Here is a 22,046-nt window from a genome sequence, read left to right on the forward strand (position 1 = left end):
TGAACTTTTACTAGTTATTCAACACTTTTCTGAGCACTTTTTTTTATTCACAGAGTAAGAGGAATCTCGGGTTTCCAAAGGATTCACTTCAGGCTTTTCTCAATTAGCAAGTTGTCCTGGATTATAAAAGGAATTCAGTTTATAAAAACTAAATCACTTCATTCTTGTAAGTTTGAGCACAGATCCGCACTCCTTAATGGGAGAGTGTGCAAAGTGACTCCCATCCAACGAGTACAGTGTGGAAAGGAAGAAGAAAGAATAACTTCACCATAGAGAAACTTGACAACTTATGAGAAAAACATCAAACAAACCAAACTGAGAGATAAAATTCCTAACCAGCCCTCCTCAAAACATTCAAGGCCATCAAAAAAATGGGAAGTCTGAGAAATTGGCCAGCCAAGAGAAGCATAAGAAGACATGACAATTAAACGTGGTATTTATAATAGGTCCTGGGACAGAAAAGGATATTAAGTAAAAAATGAGGAAATTTGAATAGAGTTGTAGTACTTAGTTAATAATAACATATCATTATTGGTTCACTAACTACCATAAATAAACCCTACTAAAGTAAGAGGTTATTAACAGAGGAAACTGGGTGTGATATAGATATATGGGAACTCTCTGCACTATCTTTGCAATCTCTTGAAGTCCAAAACTGTTCTAGTAAATAAAGTGTATTTTTGAAAAAAAAAAAAAATTCAACCTAACTACCTTTGATTTCGCAGGAATGTGCCTGGTTAGCTTTTTGTGTAACACTAGAGAGAATCGGGTGAATTGTATTAATAGTACCACCTGTGGCCTTGTGGGGGGTTCTGTTCTCCATGAGAAATCCCATAAATCGATAAGCATTCTTTTATCCACAGGCCTGTGCGGTGTGAGGTTAATGGGTAACCCAGAAAGATGCTTTTCAGTTTCTTCCCCGGGAGTAAGTATTTTATAGCTGCTGTTCCACCTGCAATGGCTCTTGACAGAGGTGGAATTCGTGAACACAGCAAACGCGATCAAAGGCAGCTCTGAGGCCAGGAAAAGCTTTTCACTTACCCAGGGGTGTGTTGTCCCAGGCTTCTCGAGATTTATTTTCTTTGTTTGGCTGCCATTCCTTGAAAATGATGGAGGGTATTACTCATCAAAGATGATGCAGCTGTCAGACGAGGCCACTGTCCATCCTGAAAGAGTTCCCCTGCTAGGGGAGCCAAGGGAAACCGGAGATCAAGAGCGAGAGAAGCAGGCTCAGAGCCTGGCCTGCTGCTGCTCATAGGTTACACCTGTGCATCTGACAGTCCATCGTTTTATCTCTGCAATGTACGTGAAGAGTCAACATATCTTTCTGTTGTGTTTCCAAGGAAAGGTTGGTTTCAGTTAATCTTATGATTTTAAATAGCAGATCTTAGCTTTGCTGCTTTATTGTATGTCTCTACAGTTTAGTCATGTGCCATATTTATTTAGAGCCACCTTCTGCTGAATTATAGGGGATACAAAATATAGAGAGCCTTGGTGGTCCAGAAACATCTGAACGAATCCAGGATTCAGTTCATTCCTTTAGGCCCAGAGCTACTGCACCCAACAGTGAATTACCCATCTCTTCCCTAGAATGAGAGGAAACTCCACGCCCTATGCTCACTAGAGACTCTGTCTGGGGTTGTCTTTCTTTAACAAGGAGGCTTTGGATCCCCTAGCCTTGTCACCAGTTTGATACCCACCCCAACCTCTTGTGCGGTAGTCTGACTTGACAAGTGTCAATATGTGTGGCTGACATAACAGTCATTTATTTTCTTACATTTCTGGGGGCTAGAAGTCCAAGATCAAGGTGTCATCATGGTTGTATGTGGTGAGGCCTCTCCTGCTGGCTTGCAGACACCTGCTTTCTTGCTGTGTCCCTCACATGGCATTCCCTCTGAGCTTGCAGGGGAGAGACAGAGAGAGATCTCTGGTGCCTATTCCTCCTATAAGGGCACCAGTTCTGTTGGATTAGGACCCCACCCTCATGACCGCATATAACCTGAATTACCTCCGTACAGGTCCTATCTTCAAATAGAGCCACATGGCAAGTTAGGGCTTCAACATATGAAATTGTGGGAAGATACAAGTCAGTCCATAACAATATGGAAACTTAAAACAAGTAATTTTTAAAATGTAATAGAAAAATCATTAGTTTTAGAGTCAGAAAAGCTGTGTTTGAAACTAAGCTTACAAGAGGAGTCACAGAATATGGGATGCTTGCCTTCTGTAATCTCAATTTCCTACTATAAAAAATGAGAATAAAAACAACCCCTACAGATCAACTGTCACAAAGGTAAAAGATGACAAGACTTGTGAAAATGTATTGTAATTGTTAGCAATCCTCAATTATTATTATGGGCCCTCTGGTTCTGGAAGTAAGTGCTACAAAAAATAAAGAATTCAGAAGAGTGAGGCTACAGACTCCAGTGCCATCTTAATCCATAGAGCAACCAGGGCAATCTCAGGGATCCCTGAGTGTGATACGCTGTGCACTTGCTTTATCTCTGCAGCCCCAGAAGAACACAAGCTGCTACCCTTCTCTGAGTAGGTTCCTCATACAAAGTGGTGAGGTAAAATCTACACCCTTAAGCATTTACTGCTGCTAATGAGATGATTTTAGGAAATTAGGTTGAGGCAGTTTTAACTCACTCCTATAATCCCAGCACTTTGGGAGGCCGAGGTGGATGGAGGATCATGAGGTCAGAAGTTTGAGACCAGCCTGGCCAACATAGTGAAACCCTATGTCTACTAAAAATACAAAAATTAGCCAGGCATGGTGGCGGGCACCTGTAGTCCCAGCTACTTGGGAGACTGAGGCAGGAAAATCACTTGAACCTGGGAGGCGGCAGTTGCAGTGAGCAGAGATTACACCACTGCACTCCAGCCTGGGCGATAGAGTGAGACTCCATCTCAAAACAAAACAAAACAAATTAAAAAATAAAATGACACTTCCACTTAAAGGATTTATCAGCAAATGGATTGAGTCCCTCAATGGGCAAGATCTTTGCTTTGTACAAATAAATAAATCTGAATATGAAAGACAGAATTTATTTGATCCAAGCAACATTCCTTTATTCCTAAGGCCATCATGGCAATTGGAGGCAAAGCCAAGACCTGATTTACCAAGGCCTCCTGGTTTGAAATTAGCCAATGTATCTAAGAAATAGTAGTAATTTCTTAAATATCAAGGATCTAGGGTTCCAAGAAGACAACAGAGAACCTAGCAAGATCTAGTTCCTAACTCCACATGTTCTCGCTCCTAAGTGGGAGTTGAACAATGAAAACACACGGACACAAGGAGGGAAACAACACGCACGGGGCCTGTTGAGGGGTGGGGGGCAAGGGGAGGGAACCTAGATGATGGTGCAGCAAACCACCATGGCACATGTATATCTATGTGACAAACCTTCATGTTCGGCATGTGTATTCCAGAACTTAAAGTAAAATTTAAAAAAAAAAAAAAAAGATATTGTTCCTGCCAACATAGAGCTGACACTCTGGGAGGAGACAGACATTAATCAATAATTACACACATTTTAAAAAACGCAGTTACTACTCTCAGAGGTACACGGTGTTATGAGAGGTTGAGGTGAGGGACTTTGAGGACATAATTGACCTGAACCTCATGAGTCAGGATCTGGAGGATGAGTACCAGTTAACTAGGAGGTCATTAGTGTGGGAGAGGATCAGGTAGAAGTTTCAAGGGCAGGAAGGAGTGTGGCATGAGTGAGGGGCAGAGCAGAATGGTGTGGTGGGTGTGCTTGAAGCAGAAAGAGAAGGGGGAATGTAGTGTGAGATGAAGCTGGAGGGACAGGCAGTGGGGAAAAAAAAAAAAAACCTACGCAGGCCGTTAGGAGACATGTTGCAAATTTTTATTCTCCTATGGGTGATGAGAAACCACTGAAGTGCTTTAAGCTGGGAAAAGGAGAATGATGTGATCAGATTCGCTGTTTTGGATAGATCTTTTGTGTTATAATATGGAGAACTGTTTAGATGGAGGGAACACAGGTTGGCACAACCCATATTGAGAGATGCTGTTCTCAGGAAGCTGTTCTGGCCAGAGCCCAGAGATGGAGATTCCCTCATTCATGCATCAAGTATTTATTGAGTTCCATATGCAAGGTTCTGTGCCAGGGGTTACAGATGGAAAGAGGTAGAGAGGTTTGAGCAATAGTAAGAGATAAGATAAACACGACCTGCCGATGAACTGGACATGAAGTGTAAGAAGAGGCAGCTGTTGAGAAAAAGTTTCTAAGTTTCTTACTCATCAGTAGTGAAGCTGGGTGTTTGGGGGAAAAGACTGATTATTTGAACCTGGACATTTTGAGTTTGTGATGGCTTTGAGACATCCGATGGTGATGGGTCCAGTGGGTCAGTAGGTTAACAGGGTCCACAGCACAGAGGGGAGGAGTGTGAATGACCTGCACACATTTGGTAGTTGAAGCAATGAATGTGGTCAGAGTTTTTGGGGCACCTGCAAAGTGTGAGAAAAGATCAGGGCCTAGGGCTGACTCTCAAAGACAACCAACACTTCATGGCTGAGTTTGGAGGAAGTTAAACCTGAAAAGGAGACCCAAAAAAAGGAGTAGGAAGAGAGATAAAAGGATAACTAGGGTTGCGTGGAGTCATGGAAACCAAGAATAGAAGAAATCAGTCAACAGGGAAAAATTCTACCAATGGGTCAAGATAGAGAAGGACTAAAAAACATTCATTCATTCCAGAACATGGAGATCATTGATTACGTTTCTGAAAATATCTAGAGTAGAATGCAAGGACAGTGGTAGACGACACTCTCTAGACATGTTTGGCTATGACGAGGAGAGGGAAGAGGCAGGACGGGTACCTGGATAATTTTCCCACTACAAGGCACAGCTTTGTTTCTGCTCTGAAATCCTGCTCTGTTCCGTGTTTCAAAAGAAGTACAGAAACTCAGACCTCAAGTTGTCACAGAAAAGCCCTGGGTCTCAGCTCAGAGCAGTCACCCTGGCTCTGAAATGCAGGTGAATATACTGTATTTGTCAAATCATTTCAGGGAATAGGGCTCCAGGAAGACCACGGCCCACAGTCAGGAGGCTGTTTGGAAGGGTTCCAAGAATGAGAAGGAAACATTTGACAGCCAACATGAGGCCTATATCTTTATTAACAAAATCACTGCTCTGGGTCATGTTTCAATATGAGCTTAATGCAGTTCCATTCACAAGTAACAAATTCACTGCTTTACATGGCAAGCAATGGTGACAGATCTATGTCCCTAAATATTTCATTTTCTTAGCTGAAGGTGTCTTCTTCCTTAAGCATTAACTCACTGAATCCTGCCACTTAGATAAACTGCCTGAAGCAGACATATATTCCTTACGATTCCACAAACCTTGCTTTTCTATAGCTCTTTTTCGTTTTATTGCATGAGCTTTATGGTGGTAAAAAGGTTGCAAACTGTCATTTGTCACTTCCCAGTGGCAGTAATTTAACATCTAATGAACACAACTCACAGGCCAGCGAGGAAGTGCAGAAGCTAAGGAAATAATGGTGTGGGTGCAAATGGGAGAGACTTCATAAAGGGAGTAATTGTGACTCAGACGTGGAAGTCAGACTGAGAAAACAGGCTCCAGAGTATGCCTGAAAAGAAAATACACGGAAGAAACTTTAAAGGCAGGTTACCGATAGATGTAGACTAGACTAAAGAGGGGCAGTTAATGCCATGGTAGGAGTGGGAATAAAATAATAATCATATTGGCGATGGTAACCCTCATTTATCAAGTGCTATGTGCTGTGGCCTCATTCACTGCACTGAGGGTTTTGCAATATGATCTCATCTGAGCATTACAGCCATCCCATGGATTGTTCAAATAACCCAGTTGCTCTTACTTCCAGTTTACAAAATAGAAATTATATGAATGGACCCCAGAAGCACAGGCAACAAAGCAAAAGTAGACAAATGGGATCTCATCAAAGTAAAAACTTTCTGCACAGCAAAAGAAACAATCCACAGAGTGAAGTGATGACTTATGAAATGGGAGAAAATATTGGCAAGTTATACATTTGAAAAGGATTGATATTCAAAATATATATAGAACTCAACTCGGCCGGGCGCGGTGGCTCAAGCCTGTAATCCCAGCACTTTGGGAGGCCGAGACGGGCGGATCACAAGGTCAGGAGATCGAGACCATCCTGGCTAACCCGGTGAAACCCCGTCTCTACTAAAAAATACAAAAAACTAGCCGGGCGAGGTGGTGGGCACCTGTAGTCCCAGCTACTCGGGAGGCTGAGGCAGGAGAATGGCGTGAACCCAGGAGGCGGAGCTTGCAGTGAGCTGAGATCCGGCCACTGCACTCCAGCCTGGGCGGCAGAGCGAGACTCCGTCTCAAAAAAAAAAAAAAAAAAAAAAAAAAAAAAAAAAAAAAAAAAAAAGAACTCAACTCAGTAGCAAAAACACACACACAAATAACCTGATTTTAAAATGAGCAGAAGACTTATATAGACACTTCTCAAAGGAAGACACACAAACGACCAACAGGTACAGACAGACCTCGGAGATATTGCAGATTCTGTTCCAGATCACTGCGATAAAGTCAATCATACAAATTTTTTGGCTTCCCAGTGCATATGAAAGTTAAGTTTACGTTACACTGTAGTCTATTAAGTGTGCGATAGCATTATATCTGAGAAAATAACATACATACCTTAATCTAAAAATACCTTATTGCTGAATTATCTGCACCTTCAGCAAGTCATAATCTTTTTGCTAGTGGAGGTTTTTGCCTCCGTGTTGATGGTTGCTGACTAATCAGGGTGGTAGGTGAGGAAGGTTAGGGTGACTATGGCAATTTCTTAAAATAAGACAATAAAGTTTAAAGATTGGCTATCGTGAAAGATTTCTCTGCTGTTCGATAGCATTTGACCCACAGTAGAACTTTTGTCAAAATCAAACACTGTTGCTGCTTTATCAACAAAGTTGATGTAATATTGTAAATCTTTTTTTTTTTTTTTGAGATGGGGTATCACTCTGGCATGATCTCAGCTCACCACAGCCTCAACCTCTCCAAGCTCAGGTAGTCCTTCCCCCTCAGCCTCCAGAGTAGCTGGGACTAAAGGCCTGTGCCACCATGCCCAGCTGATTTTTGTATTTTAGTAGAGATGGGGTTTCACCATGTTGCCCAGGCTGTTCTCAAACTCCTGGACTCAGCAGATTCACCAGTCTCAGCCTCCCAAAGTGCTAAGATTACAGGCATGAGCCACAGCACCCAGCAATTTCTTGTCATTTGCTCTCTATCAGAGCTCTTGGGTGGCCAGGTGCATTGTCAATGAGCAGTAATACTCTGAAAGGAATATTTTTTTCTGAGCAGTAGGTCTCAACAATAGGCTTAAAATATTCAGAAAAGCCTGCCATAAAGAGGTGTGCTGTCATTCAGGCTTTTTTGTTCCATTTCTAGAACACAGGAAGAGTTGGTTTAGCATAATTCTTAAGCACCCTAGAATTTTCAGAATGGTAAATGAGCATTGGCTCCAACTTAAAATCACCAGCTGCATTAGTCCCTATCAAAACAGTCAGGCTGTACTTGGAAGTTTCAAAGCTGAGCATTGACTTCTCTCTAGCTATGAAAAGCCTAGATGGCATATTCTTCCAATGGAAAGCTATTTTGTCTCCATTAAAAATCTGTTTTTCAGTGTAACCACCTTCATAAATGATCTTAGTTAGATATTATGAATAACCTCCTGCAGGTTTTACACCAACAGTTGCTGCTTCACCTTGCAGTTTTATGTTAAAGAGATGGCTTTTTTTCTTAAACCTAATGAACTCACCTCTCCTAGCTTCAAACTTTTCTTCTGCAGCTTCCTCACCTCTCTCAGCCTTCGTACAATTTAAGAAAGTTAGGGCCAGGGAGGTTCCAAGATGGCTGAATAGGAACAGCTCCAGTCTACAGCTTCCAGCATGAACGACACAGAAGATGGGTGATTTCTGCATTTCCAACTGAGGTACTGGGTTCATCTCACTGGGGCCTGTCAGACAGTGGGTGCAGGACAGTGGGTGCAGCCCAAGGAGTGTGAGCTGAAGTAGGGCGAGGCATTGCCTCCCCTGGGAAGCACAAGGGGTTAAGGAATTCCCTTTCCTAGCTAAGGGAAGCCATAACAGACAGCACCTGGAAAATTGGGTCACTCACACCCTAATACTGTGCTTTTCCAACAGTCTTAGCAAATGGCACACCAGGAGATTATATCCGCACCTGGCTCAAAGGGTCCCACGCCCACAGAGGCTCGCTCACTGCTAGCACAGCAGTCTGAGATCTAACTGCAAGGCGGCAGCGAGGCTGGCAGAAGGGTGCCCACCATTGCTGAGACTTGAGTAGGTAAACAAAGCAGCCAGGAAGCTCGAACTGGGTGGAGCCCACCACAGCTCAAGGAGGCCTGCCTCTGTAGACTCCACCTCTGGGGTCAGGGCATAGCTGGACAAAAGGCAGCGGAAACTTCTACAGACTTAAACGTCCCTCTCTGACAGCTTTGAAGAGAGAAGTGGATCTCCCAGCACGGAGTTTGAGATCTGAGAACGGACAGACTGCCTCCTCAAGTGGGTCCCTGACCCCTGAGTAGCCTAACTGGGAGGCACTCCCCAGTAGGGGCCAACTGACACCTCATACGGCCAAGTGCCCCTCTGAAACAAAGCTTCCAGTAATGTAATCCAGCATATAAACAGAACCAAAGATAAAAACCACATATTATCTCAATAGCTGCAGAAAAGGCCTTTGACAAAATTCAACAGCCCTTCATGCTAAAAACTCTCAATAAATTCAGTATTGATGGAACGTATCTCAAAATAATAAGAGCTATTTATGACAAACCCACAGCCAATATCATACTGAATGGGCAAAAACTGGAAGCATTCCCTTTGAAAACTGGCACAAGACAGGGATGCCCTCTCTCACCACTCCTATTCAACATAGTATTGGAAGTTCTGGCCAGGGCAATTAGGCAGGAGAAAGAAAGAAAGGGTATTCAATTAGGAAAAGAGGAAGTCAAATTGTCCCTGTTTGCAGATGACACGATTGCATATTTAGAAGACTCCACTGTCTCAGCCCAAAATCTCCGTAATCTGATAAGCAACTTCAGGAAAGTCTCAGGATACAAAATCAATGTGCAAAAATCACAAGCATTCCTATACACCAATAACAGACTAACAGAGAGCCAAATCATGAGTTAACTCCAATTCACAATTGCTTCAAAGAGAATAAAATACCTAGGAATCCAACTTACAGGGAATGTGAACGACCTCTTCAAGGAGAATTGCAAACCACTGCTCAACGAAATAAAAGAGGACACAAACAAATGGAAGAACATTCCATGCCGATGGATAGGAAGAATCAATATTGCGAAAATGGCCATACTGCCCAAAGTAATTTATAGATTCAGTGTCATCCCCATCAAGCTACCAATTACTTTCTTCAAAGTATTGGAAAAAACTACTTTAAAGTTCATATGGAACCAAAAAAGAGCCCACATTGCCAAGACAAACCTAAGCCAAAGAAACAAAGCTGGAGGCATCACACTACCTGACTTCAAACTATACTACAAGGCTACAGTAACCAAAACAGCATGGTACTGGTACCAAAACAGAGATATAGACCAATGGAACAGAACAGAGCCCTCAGAAATAATATCACACATCTACAACCATCTGATCTTTAACAAACCTGACAAAAACAAGAAATGGGGAAAGGATTCACTATTTAATAAATGGTGCTAGGAAAACTGGCTAGCCATATGTAGAAAGCTGAAACTGGATCACTTCCTTACACCTTATACAAAAATTAATTCAAGATGGATTAAAGACTTAAATGTCAGACCTAAAACCATAAAAACCCTAGAAGAAAATCTAGACAATACCATTCAGGACATAGGCATGGGCAACGACTTCATGTCTAAAACACCAAAAGCAATGGCAACAAAAGCCAAAATTGACAAATGGGATCTAATTAAACTAAAGAGCTTCTGCACTGCAAAAGAAACTACCATCAGAGTGAACAGGGAACCTACAGAATGGGAGAAAATTTTTACAATCTACACATCTGACAAAGAGCTAATATCCAAAATCTACAAAGAACTTAAACAAATTTACAAGAAAAAAACAAACAACCCCATCAAAAAGTGGGCAAAGGATATGAACAGACACTTCTCAAAAGAAGACATTTTTGCAGCCAACAGATATGTGAAAAAATGCTCATCATCACTGGCCATCAGAGAAATGCAAATCAAAACCACAATGAGATACCATCTGACACCAGTTAGAATGGCAATCATTAAAAAGTCAGGAAACAACAGGTGCTGGAGAGGATGTGGAGAAATAGGAACACTTTTACACTGTTGGTGGGACTGTAAACTAGTTCAACCATTGTGGAAGACAGTGTGGCGATTCCTCAAGGATCTAGAACTAGAAATACCATTTGACCCAGCGATCCCATTACTGGGTACATATCCAAAGGATTATAAATCATGCTCCTATAAAGACACATGCACACATATGTTTATTGCAGCACTATTCACGATAGCAAAGACTTGGAAGTAACCCAAATGTCCATCAGCGATAGACTGGATTAAGAAAATGTAGCACATATACACCATAGAATACTATGCAGCCATAAAAAAGGATGAGTTCATGTCCTTTGTAGGGACATGGATAAAGCTGCAAACCATCATTCTGAACAAACTTTCACCAGGACAGAGAACCAAACACCACATGTTCTCACTCATAGGTGGGAACTGAACAATGAGAACACTTGGACACAGGATGGGGAACATCACACACCAGGGCCTGTTGTGGGGTCGGGGAATGGGGGAGGGTAACATTAGGAGATATAGCTAATGGAAATGATGAGTTAATGGGTGCAGCACACCAACGTGGCACATTTATACATATGTCACAAACCTGCATGTTGTGCCCATGTACCCTAGAACTTAAAGTATAATAATAATAAATTAATTTTAAAAATTAAAATAAAAAATAAAAAGAAAGTTAAGGCCTTGCTCTGGATTAGGCTTTTGCTTAAAGGAACATTGTGACTGGTTTGATCTTCTATCTGGACCACTAAAACTTTCTCTTTTTTGTTTTTGGTTTTTTTTTTTGGGTTTTTTTTTTTTTTTTTGAGACAGTCTTGTACTGTCACCTGGGCTGGAGTGCAGTGGCACAATCTTGACTCACTGCAACCTCCACCTCCCAGGTTCAAGCAATTATCCTTCCCTCAGCTTCCCAGGTAACTGGAATTACAGGTGCCCACCACAATGCCTGGCTAATTTTTTCTTTTTTTGTATTTTTAGTAGAGACGGCGTTTCACTATGTTGGCCAGACTGGTCTCGAACTCCTTACCTTGTGATCCACCTGCCTTGGCCTCCCAAAGTGCTGGGATTACAGGTGTGAGCCACCATGCCTGGCCTGCTTCACTTTCTTATCATTCGTGTGTTCACTGGAGTAACACGTTTACTTTCCTTCAAGAACTTTCCCTTTGTGTTCTCAACTTGGCTAGCTATTTGATGCAAGAGGCCTAGCTTTCAGCATATCTTGGCTTTCGACATGGCTTCCTCACTAAGCTTAATCATTTGTAGTTTTTGATTAAACTGAGAGACTTGCACCTCTTTCTTTCACTTGGCCACTTAGAAGTGATTGTAGGGCTATAAATTGACCTAATTTCAATATTCTTGTATATCAGGGAATAGGAAAGCCTGAGGAGATGAAGAGAGACAAGGGAATAGCTAGTCAGTGAAGCAGTCAGAACACATACAACATTTATCAATTAAATTCACAGTCTTATTTGGGTGGGATTTGGTGTGCCCCAAAACAATTATAATGGTAACATCAAAGATCACTGTTCACTATAACAGATATAACAATGAAGAAAAAGTTTGCAATATTGCGGGAATTACCAAAATGTGACAGAGACACAAAGTGAGCACGTGCTATTGGAAAAGTGGTGCCAATAGCTTGCTCAATACAAGGTTGCCGCAAATCTTCAATTTGTAAAAAGCATATCTGCAAAGTACAATAAGGTGAAGTGCAATAAAGCAAGGCATGCCTGTGTACTAAAAAATGCTGAACATCACCAATCATCAGGGAAATGCAAATTAAAACCATAAAATACCACCTCACACCTGTAAGAATGCCCATTACCAAGAAGACAAAAGATAAGCATTGGAAGGGATGTGGAGAAAACAGAACCCTGATACACTTGGTGGGAAAGTAAATTAGTATAGCCATTATGGAAAACAGTATGGAGGTCCCACAAAAATAAAAATAGATCTCTTATATGATTCAGTAATCCCACTATTGGGTATATATCCAAAGGATATGGTATCAGTAGGTCACAGAGTTATCTATACTCCTTGTTCATTTCGGCATTAGTCACAATGTCAATATATGGAATCAAATTAAGTGTCCATCAACAAATGAATGGATAAAGAAAATGTGGTACATGTACACAATGGAATAGTCTGCAGCCTAGAAAAGAATGAAATCCTGTTATTTGAGACAACATGAAGGAACCCACAAACATTATTTAAGGAAGCTAAGTCAGGCACAGAAAGATATGATCTCACTTGTACATGATGATCTCAGTTGTACAACATGATCTCACTTACACACGCAATCTAAAGAGGCCAGACTCAGAAAGTAGAATGATGGTTATCAGGAGCGTGGGGGTGGGGGTGGGAAGAACTGGGGAGATGTTGGTCAAAGAATTCAAAATTTCAGTTAGACAGGATGAACAAGTTCAAGGGATCCATTGTATTCAATTTCCTAGTATACAGTACATTGTTACAGTACAGAACAGAACACTTAAAATCTGCTCTTGGCTAGGCGCGGTGGCTCACGCCTGTAATCCCAGCACTTTAGGAGGCTAAGGCAGGTGGATCACGAGGTCAAGAGATCAAGACCATCCTGGCCAACATGGTGAAACCCCATCTCTACTAAAAATACAAAAATTAGCTGGGCCTGGTGGCACATGTGTGTGGTCCCAGCTACTCGGAAGGCTGACACAGGAGAATCACTTGAACCCGGGAGACGGAGGTGGCGATGAGCCATGATTGCACCACTGCACTCCAGCCTGGTGACAGAGTGACACTTCGTCTCAAAAAAAACAAAAAAATTCTGCTCTTACCAAATTAACAATAGTCACTGTACCTATAGTTAATAACAATGTACTGTATATTTGAAATTTGACCAGAGCAGATCTTAAGTGTTCTCACCACACACAAAAAAATCAGTACACGAGGTGATGGATGTGTCAGTTAGATTGATTTAGCCATTTCACAATGTATACATATTCAAAACATCGTGTTGTACACCATAAATATACAATTTTTTGTCAACTTTAAAAACATTTAGAAATTTCATTAAAATGCAAAAAAATTATAATAATGACTAAGTCCACAAAATAACTTCAAGTGTTGGAGACAGACAGATTTTTAAATCCAGGTCCATCTGGCTTATGAGAACAAGTTTTTAATAACTGTGCCACAGACTACACTAGAATAAAGAAATCTGGGATTTTTTCTACACATGGCTACATATGAACTGTGTGACTCAGGACCAGAAAGGTAAAACAACTTTCTCTAGTTTCACATCCATAAAATGAGGAGGTTGAACTAGGTGAATTCTCTACTCCTCTCCAGGAGTTATGGTACCATTTCACTGGCCTTACTGACAAGTTATTGCCTGAATTGTTGTTTGAAAACCTCTAGTGATAGAGCCAGCAATTTTAAGAGCTGGACCCTGCTTTTATTTCAAGAATAGGAAAACATTTTGTGCCACAAGCAATATTCACTTGAAATATACAGTTAGCCTTCCTGAAGTTTTAGCTGTGCTAACCACACATCCACCCTCCCCTCTCAGCTCTAACCACTGATAGCAGACAGTTAAAAACAAAAGCCAAATAAACATGTTATTGATTTTGTTGCCAGTTTTATCACTTGTAAAACCGGACTGGAGAATGGCTTGTGAACCACTAAGAACTTATTTTTTCATTATGTTAGCAGCTTCACTGAGGTGAAGTTGACATAAAATAAATAATACATATTTAAGGTATAGAATTTGAAAAGTTGTGACATAGGTACACACCCATGAAAGCACCAACACAATCCCAATCGAGACAAGAAGCATATCCATCCTCCATACAAGCTTCCCCGTGTTCCTTTCCTCCCTCCCCTCCTGCCCCTCCTTTCCCCCACATACCCCCAGGAAATACTGTTCTGCTTCCATCACTATAGATTAGCTTGCATTTTCTAGAACATCATGTAAATGGAATTGTACAGAATAGACTCCTTTTGCCTGGACTCTTTCCCTTAATGTAATTATTTTGGAATCCGTCCATGTTGTAGTATGTATCAATAGTTCATTCACTCTTTTTTACTGCTGAATATTCCATCGTATGGTTATATAAAGTTTTTTATCCATTCATCTATTATAGAACATTTAGGTTGTTTTCAACTTTCGGCTATTACAAATAAGATTGCTATGAACATTTGTATACCAGTCTTCGTATAGTCAAATGCTTCCATACCTAGAAGTGGAAGGGCTGAATTCTATGACAGATGTATATGAAGTATGTTTAAGTATGTAAATTGAAGAAATCATCAAGCTACTTTCCAAAATATGTGTACCATTTTACATTGCCAGCAGCAGTGCCTGAGTCTTCCCACTGCCTTATATCCTCAGCAATGCTTGATGTGATCAGAGTTTTGTTTTGTTTTGTTTTGTTTTATCAATTCTAATATACCTCATTGCAATTTTAATTCACATTTTCATATGACTAATGATGTTGGGCATTTTTTCACGTCCTTATTTTCCATCCATATGTCTCATTTGGTGACATGTCTATTCAAATATTTTGCCCACTTTTTCATTGGGTTGTTTGTTTTCTTATTATTGGGTTTGAGAGTTTTTTATATATTCTAGATACAAATGCCTATGAGATACATGATTTACAAGCATGTTCTCCCTGTCAGTGGCTTGTCATTTAATTCCATTGACAGTATCATTCAAAGGCAGATTTTTTTTATTTGCATGAAATTCAGTCTATTAATTTGCTCTTCTATGAATTGTGCTTCTGGTGTCATGTCTAAAAAGAATTTTCTTACTCTTACAGTTTTTAGTTTTACATTTAGACCCGTGATCCATCTAGAGTACATTTTTCAACATGGTGTGAGGTATAGGTCACAGTTATTTTTCTGTATACAGATACCTGTATCACTTTTTGGCAGCTAGGGTTGGGGTTGCCATCATAAAGTACCACAGACTGGTAGCTTAAACAACAGAAGTTTATTTTCTCACCATTCTAGAGGCTAGCAGTCTGGAGATCAGAGTGTCAGTGGGGTTGATTTCTTCTGAGGCTTCTGTCCTTGGCTAGAAGACAGGTGTCCTCCCTGTGTCTTCACATGCTCTTCCCTCTGTGGACCTGTCTGTGTTCTAATCTCTTCCTCTTGAAGAACACCAGCCATATTGGATTAGAGCTCACCCTAATGACCTCATTTTAACTTAATTACGTTTTTAAAGACGATCTCTAAATACAGTCACATTCTGAACTACTGGGGGTTAGGATTTCAACACATGAATTTCTGAGGAACACACTTCAACCCCTAACAATGCTCAACTGTTCCAGCACATTTCATTAAAAAGATGTCTTTTCCTCACTAAACTGGCTTTACAACTATGTCAAAAGATTGGTAGTCCTTGTGTGTGGTTTATTTGCTGGACGTCATCTTCTATTCCATTGGTCTATTGTTGATCTTCATGACAATATCACACTGTCTTCATTACTGTACCGTTATAAGTGTTGAAGTCAGGCAGTGTTAGCCCCTCAACTTTTTCAAAGTGATTTGGGTTATTCTAGGTCCTTTGTATTGTCATATGAATTTAAGAAGTATTTTATAAATATCTTCTGAAAAAAGGCTTCTGGAGTTTTTATTGGGATTGCAATATGGGGACAATTAACAACAATACTGGGTTTTTTGATTGATGAACAAGGTTTATGTCTCCATTATTTTCAATCTTTTTTAGTTTCTCTCAGCAGCGTTTAGTAGTTTTCAGTGTACAAGTTTTGCTACAGCGGGTAGCTCATCAGGTATGAGCAGAGCAGGAGAGGGCTACACACACACACACACACACACACACACACACACACACACCCCCCAGGAGTGTCAGTCAATCATCAGATGATAGGCTGTTAACTGTCTCGCTAGGTAATAATTGGTCACAGCTGGCGCCAGGAAAAGGCAGTCTCCTAATAGACAGAAAACACCTGAAACTGGTGATCAGCAGCTTCCCGATAAGATCTCAGGAGTGGGGTGAGTGGGGAGAAGTAACGCAAGACCCCAAAAGTGTGCCACCATGTAAAACCCCAAGTCAAAAGGTCAAACTGCACACGTGGTCTCTCAAGTCACCCACTTGGCCCTCTACCAAGTATACTTTCCTTCCTTTCCTTCCTGCGCTGAAGCTTTCTAATAAATTTTCACTTTTGTTCTAAAACTTGCCTCAGTCTCTCCTTCGGTCTCATGCCCCTCAAATTCTTTCTTCTAAGGAGGCAAGATTTGAGGTTGCTGCAGACCCTTACAGATACAGATTCACCACCACTAGCATATTTGGGTACCATGTTGGCTCAGAAACCTTCCACCAGTAACAGTTTTTCACACCCCTTGTCAGATTTATCCCGAAATATTTCATATGTTGATGATATGGTAATTCCAATTTCAAATTGTTCATTGCCAATATATAAAAATATGATTAATTTTTGTGTATCAATCTTGCATTCTGCTATATTTCTAAACTCACTTGTTAGTTCTAGTAGCCTTTTTATAGATCACATTGAACTTTCTACATAAAAGATAATGGCATCTGTGAATAAGAAGTTTTACTTCTTCTTTACTAATTTGGAGATCTTTTTTTCTTCATCTTGCCTTATTACACTGTCTAGAACTTCCAGCATAATGCTGAATACAAGTTGTGAGAGTTAAATTCTCATCTTTTTCCTGACCTTACAGAAAAAGCACTTAATATTTTACCATTAATATTATGCTAACTGAAGATTTTTCTTAGATACCTTTCATCAGATTGAGAAAGTTACCTTCTGTTCTTAGCTTGCTGGAAATGTTTATCAAGAATGGCTATTGGGGGCCGGGCGCGGTGGCTCAAGCCTGTAATCCCAGCACTTTGGGAGGCCGAGACGGGCGGATCACGAGGTCAGGAGATTGAGACCATCCTGGCTGACACAGTGAAACCCCGTCTCTACTAAAAAATACAAAAAACTAGCCGGGCGAGGTGGCGGGCGCCTGTAGTCCCAGCTACTCGGGAGGCTGAGGCAGGAGAATGGCGTGAACCCGGGAGGCGGAGCTTGTAGTGAGCCGAGATCCGGCCACTGCACTCCAGCCTGGGCGACAGAGTGAGACTCCGTCTCAAAAAAAAATAAAATAAAATAAAGAATGGCTATTGGATTTCCTCAAATGCTTTTCTTTTTATTTATTGAGATGATCGCATGGCATTTCTTTTTTAGTTTATTAATATAGTAAATTATATTGATCAATTTTTGATGTTAAAAAAAACTTGCATTCCTGAGATAAACCCACTTGGTCATGATGTACTATCATGTTTTATATATTGTTGAATTTTATTTCTAAAATTTCATTTAGAAGTTTTACATCTATGTTCATGAGAGACTTTGTTGTATAGTTTATTTCTTATAATGTCTTTGTATCCTTTTGGCATCAGGGTAATATTGATCTCATAGAGAAAGTTGGGAAGTAGTCACTCCTCTAGGTTGGTAATTTGGACAGGACTCAGCTGGGACAGTTTTTGTCTGTTCATTATGGTGTCAGCTGAGTTCATTTATACATTTGTGGTTAGTTAGTAGGTTGAATGGGGACTGGCTAGTCCCAGATTTTCTCATTCAAGTGACTGCAATTGTCTATTAGATGGCTTGGTTAGAGTGACTGTGATAGTTCCATCTGAACCAGATTTTGTGGTAATAGAGAGGATGTAAAAGGAGGCGTTGTCCCTTCCCTCAAGCAGCCTGTAAGCTGTGAGGGAATGCGACACGAATGTAAAATAACTACAGAAGAATGAAATGCTACATTATGTTCTATATTTTTAAATGAAACCCAATGAGATAAATACAAAGAAAAAATTTAAAAATTGATGTTTCTTTGTTCTACCTATCAATTGTGAATTTTGGCCTGTATTTATGGTAGCATAGCCAAAGCTGTGCACTCTGATAGTTACGTCCCCCTCTTTAAGATAAATGTCTTTCTTTATTAGAAAACCTTGTTGATTAGGCCTGATTATATCTGGCACCACTCAGTCTTCCTGAAAATAGTAAGCATGTATCAGAACCTTGCAAGTGGAGGTACCATTGGGTAGTAAGGATGACCTCCTTGACCTTATTTAGAGAGCGGCATAATGCCAGAAAGAACCAGGACTGCAGAATCAGCCAGCTGTGGATTCAAATTACAGTTCTACTATTTACTGGCTTTATATCTTTGAGATGACTGACTCATGCTTTCAGAGTCCCCATTGCCTCAACCAAAGAATGGTTCTTCTGTACAGTATCTACTATCTAAGATTGTTGTAGGCATCAAATAAGGAGGTAAAATGCTCAGCACAAAAAAAGGCACTCAAAAATATTAATGATGGTGGTGATGATGACAAGGATTACGCTGATGATGTTACCAGCAACTGTAGTCAAAAATGCAGACCTAGGCCCATCCAGCTCTGAACTTCAATCACAGCCCAGAAATGGGAACCACTTTGTCCAGGATTCTTTGGCCTTCTTTTCCTCTGATCTCTCAGCATAAAAAATATGTAGCACATTATCCATGACAGGATCTCATCCTGTCTTGAAGACTGAAATCTTCCTCAATGTGTACCTATCCAAGAGAGTAACAATCTAGTCTGTTACTACATAATATTTTGTCACTTAAAATTATTTTATTAAATGATTTAATAAGTGGAAAGAACTTAAAAGAGATTCTAGAACCTAGTATTATATAAATGTTAGTCATTATTATAATTAATATTATTATTAACATTTTTTAGTTCATTTGATTCTCACAGAAATACTGTGAAATAGGCACACTAGATATTTAGATACTCATTAGGACAATAAATTTAAGACAAGTCAAGTCTTTATTAAGTTCCAGCCTTGCTCCCAAGGGCAGAGGTACTTTCTAGGCTCAAATTTACTCATCAAAGCACTTAGTGCAGGGCTGGTCATGCAAAAGGTGCTCAATCAAAAGTCAATTATTAATTGAATGATTTATGGAGGACAAAAGAAAACATTGGGTTTAGAGGTCTAATCATGTCCGAGGCAGTCTTAAATATCAACATTGATTGTGTTAATGAGTATACCATTCATAAACTCATGAATATTTATGGTAATTAAACAAAACACTAATTAAATATAGGTGTGAGGATTCTGTATACAAACAGCTTTTAATATCTCATGTTCTTGAATAACCTCTGACCCAGAGAAACAACCTCAAAGCGCTGGTGATAAGTGGTTTATTCATAGAGCTGGACAAAAGAAGTAGATCTCCCTGCCTTAACTTGGGGAGGGATGACTGACATGCTCTCTGAGGTGATCTCTTAGGTACAAGCTCATGTAAAGATGGAGGGAGCACTGCTCTTTCCATTTGTAGATGTGGGAATAAGAGACAATGTCCTGGAAACTAGCAACTAGACTAACTCACAATAATATGGGTATAATTTTTAACTAAGGCCAAAATATAAAAGCTCCATAGTGAATGAAAGATATTGTTTCTTAAGAATGTTCATTCATATTCATAAATCCAAGCTGTCATATGAGATTATTAAGTAGTATTGATTCCCATCTAGTGAAAAGCCTGCCTTTCCTCAGTTCAGTCCCCAACTCAGGAACTGTAAGGATTCCTCCACCATTTGGATCAAGTTAGAATGCCTCTTTCTATCTAGCATTTAAGGATTTCCACAGCTAATCATAAGATCAGAGAAATGCATACAAAGGAGAGAAATGTAAGGGCACCTAGCATAACCTGAGTTACATAATTTCAGTATCTTGAGTGCCTGCCAGTTTGACAATATTAGGGCTGCAGTAAGTGCTTATTGATTGTTGAATGTCTAATAGCATTACCCCCTTCTCCTCTCAGAAATCAACTCAAAACAAGAAGAACAAGAAGAAAAAAAATGCAAGCTCTAACACTGACAAATCAGAGGACATCCATAACCCTCAACCACAATATCTGAGGAACAACTACCAACACAGTGGTGCTTGTTCCCCATATGTTGCGGTTGAGAATTATAGATGTCCTCTGGTTTGTATGTTCAAACAGAAGCAAGTACAGAGAAGTAATGCGTACAGCTACATATTACAAGCCAAGCTGTCAGAGCAAAGTTCTCCAGAGTACATATTATACCCTGAGGAGAAAACCAGTAATTCCTTGTTGGGATATTGGGAATGCTTGTGAGCCAGTAGGTGCATCCTTGGACCCCATAAGCAGCAGGAAGGAGCAGGCTGAGGGGCAGAAGGAAGGGTCACACCAATGTGCTATATTTGCAAGAAAGTTTCTCTTGATAAGACAAAGTAGAGGAGAGAGTCTACATCAATACCATGCCACAGCAGTTGATCTCTATTATCTTGTGAGAAGTAAAAGCAAAGTCAAGCGATATTCACAATCTAGGCCATAAGCAAACCTACTGTGAGACAAGCCCATGTCCAGTGAGCCTACAGCTCTGCCATCACGTAAAATTCCTACCAATAGTGAATCCAGGGAGAACTCACCATTTTCAAAGACAAATACTATAAATATGCATCAACTCAGAAAGTATCTATATAAGTGTACCAAAAGGAAAGGGGAAAAAAGGACAGAAACAGGAAAAACATGTGTAAAATGGAAGTTCACTCAACACATAAATGAAACCATGAGTCAGATTTAAATTGTTTTAATAAGCATATTACCAGAATTTTTTAATGAAAAACTTAAGCAATTACTCAATGAAACAAAACTCCAAAGCAGGGAGCTTAAAGGGCTCAGGGAAGGTGAGGCCACAAAAAGAGCTGAAAAACTATTCTCAGAAGAGAAGTAGAGGATAAATAGAAAACCATTGGAGAATGAAGGTCATATTAGGAGCAGCTCAAAGAAGGCTAGAAATGGCTGAAAGTTCATTAGGAATATGAATTGTGAACTTAAGGAGGAAAAGGGGCAAATTAAATGAAAATCTATTTTTAAAATTAACAGGATAGGAAGAAACTGACAAATAGTAAAGATCAAACAAATCCAACATGTGTAAAATCAGTGTTTCTTAAAAAGAGTGCAGAATTACTAGAGAAACTCTTACACTGGCATGTAAATAATACTTAGAATACATATATAAGTCCAAAATTGTTTTCAGAAAAAAAGAAGCCTTTGATGTAGCAATCAAAAGTCATACTGGGTTTCTGGAAAATTTGATGTAGAATGGTCAGTACAAAATTAAATTCAAACAAAATTTCTGGACTTCAAAGTTTAAGAATTTTCTATGCACCCATGCAAAAAGATTAAATCATATTAAAAAGAATCAATAGGCCAGGCGCAGTGGCTTATGCCTGTAATCCCAGCACTTTCGAAGGCTGAGGTGGGTGGATCATGAGGTCAGGAGATCGAGACCATCCTGGCTAACATGATGAAACCCTGTCTCTACTAAAAATACAAAAAAATTAGCCAGGCCTGGTGGCACACGACTGCAGTCCCAGACACTCGGGATGCTGAGGCAAGATAATTGCTTGAACCCGGGAGGCAGAGGTTGCAGTGAGCCAAGATCATACCACTGTGTGGGGAAAAGAGAGAAAGATCAGACTGTTACTGTGTCTATATAGAAAGAAGTAGACATAAGAGACTCCATTTTGTTCTGTATTTGAGATGCTGTTAATCTGTGACCCTACCCCCAACCTTGTCCTTGCAAGAGACATGTGCTGTGGTGACTCAAGGTTTAAAGGATTTTGGGCTGTGCAGGGTGTGCCTTGGTTAAACAAGTGCCTGAAGGCAGCTTGCTGGTTAAAAGTCATCAC

Source organism: Macaca thibetana, chromosome 9 (assembly GCF_024542745.1).
Source record: "Macaca thibetana thibetana isolate TM-01 chromosome 9, ASM2454274v1, whole genome shotgun sequence".
Classification (NCBI taxonomy): Eukaryota; Metazoa; Chordata; class Mammalia; order Primates; family Cercopithecidae; genus Macaca; species Macaca thibetana.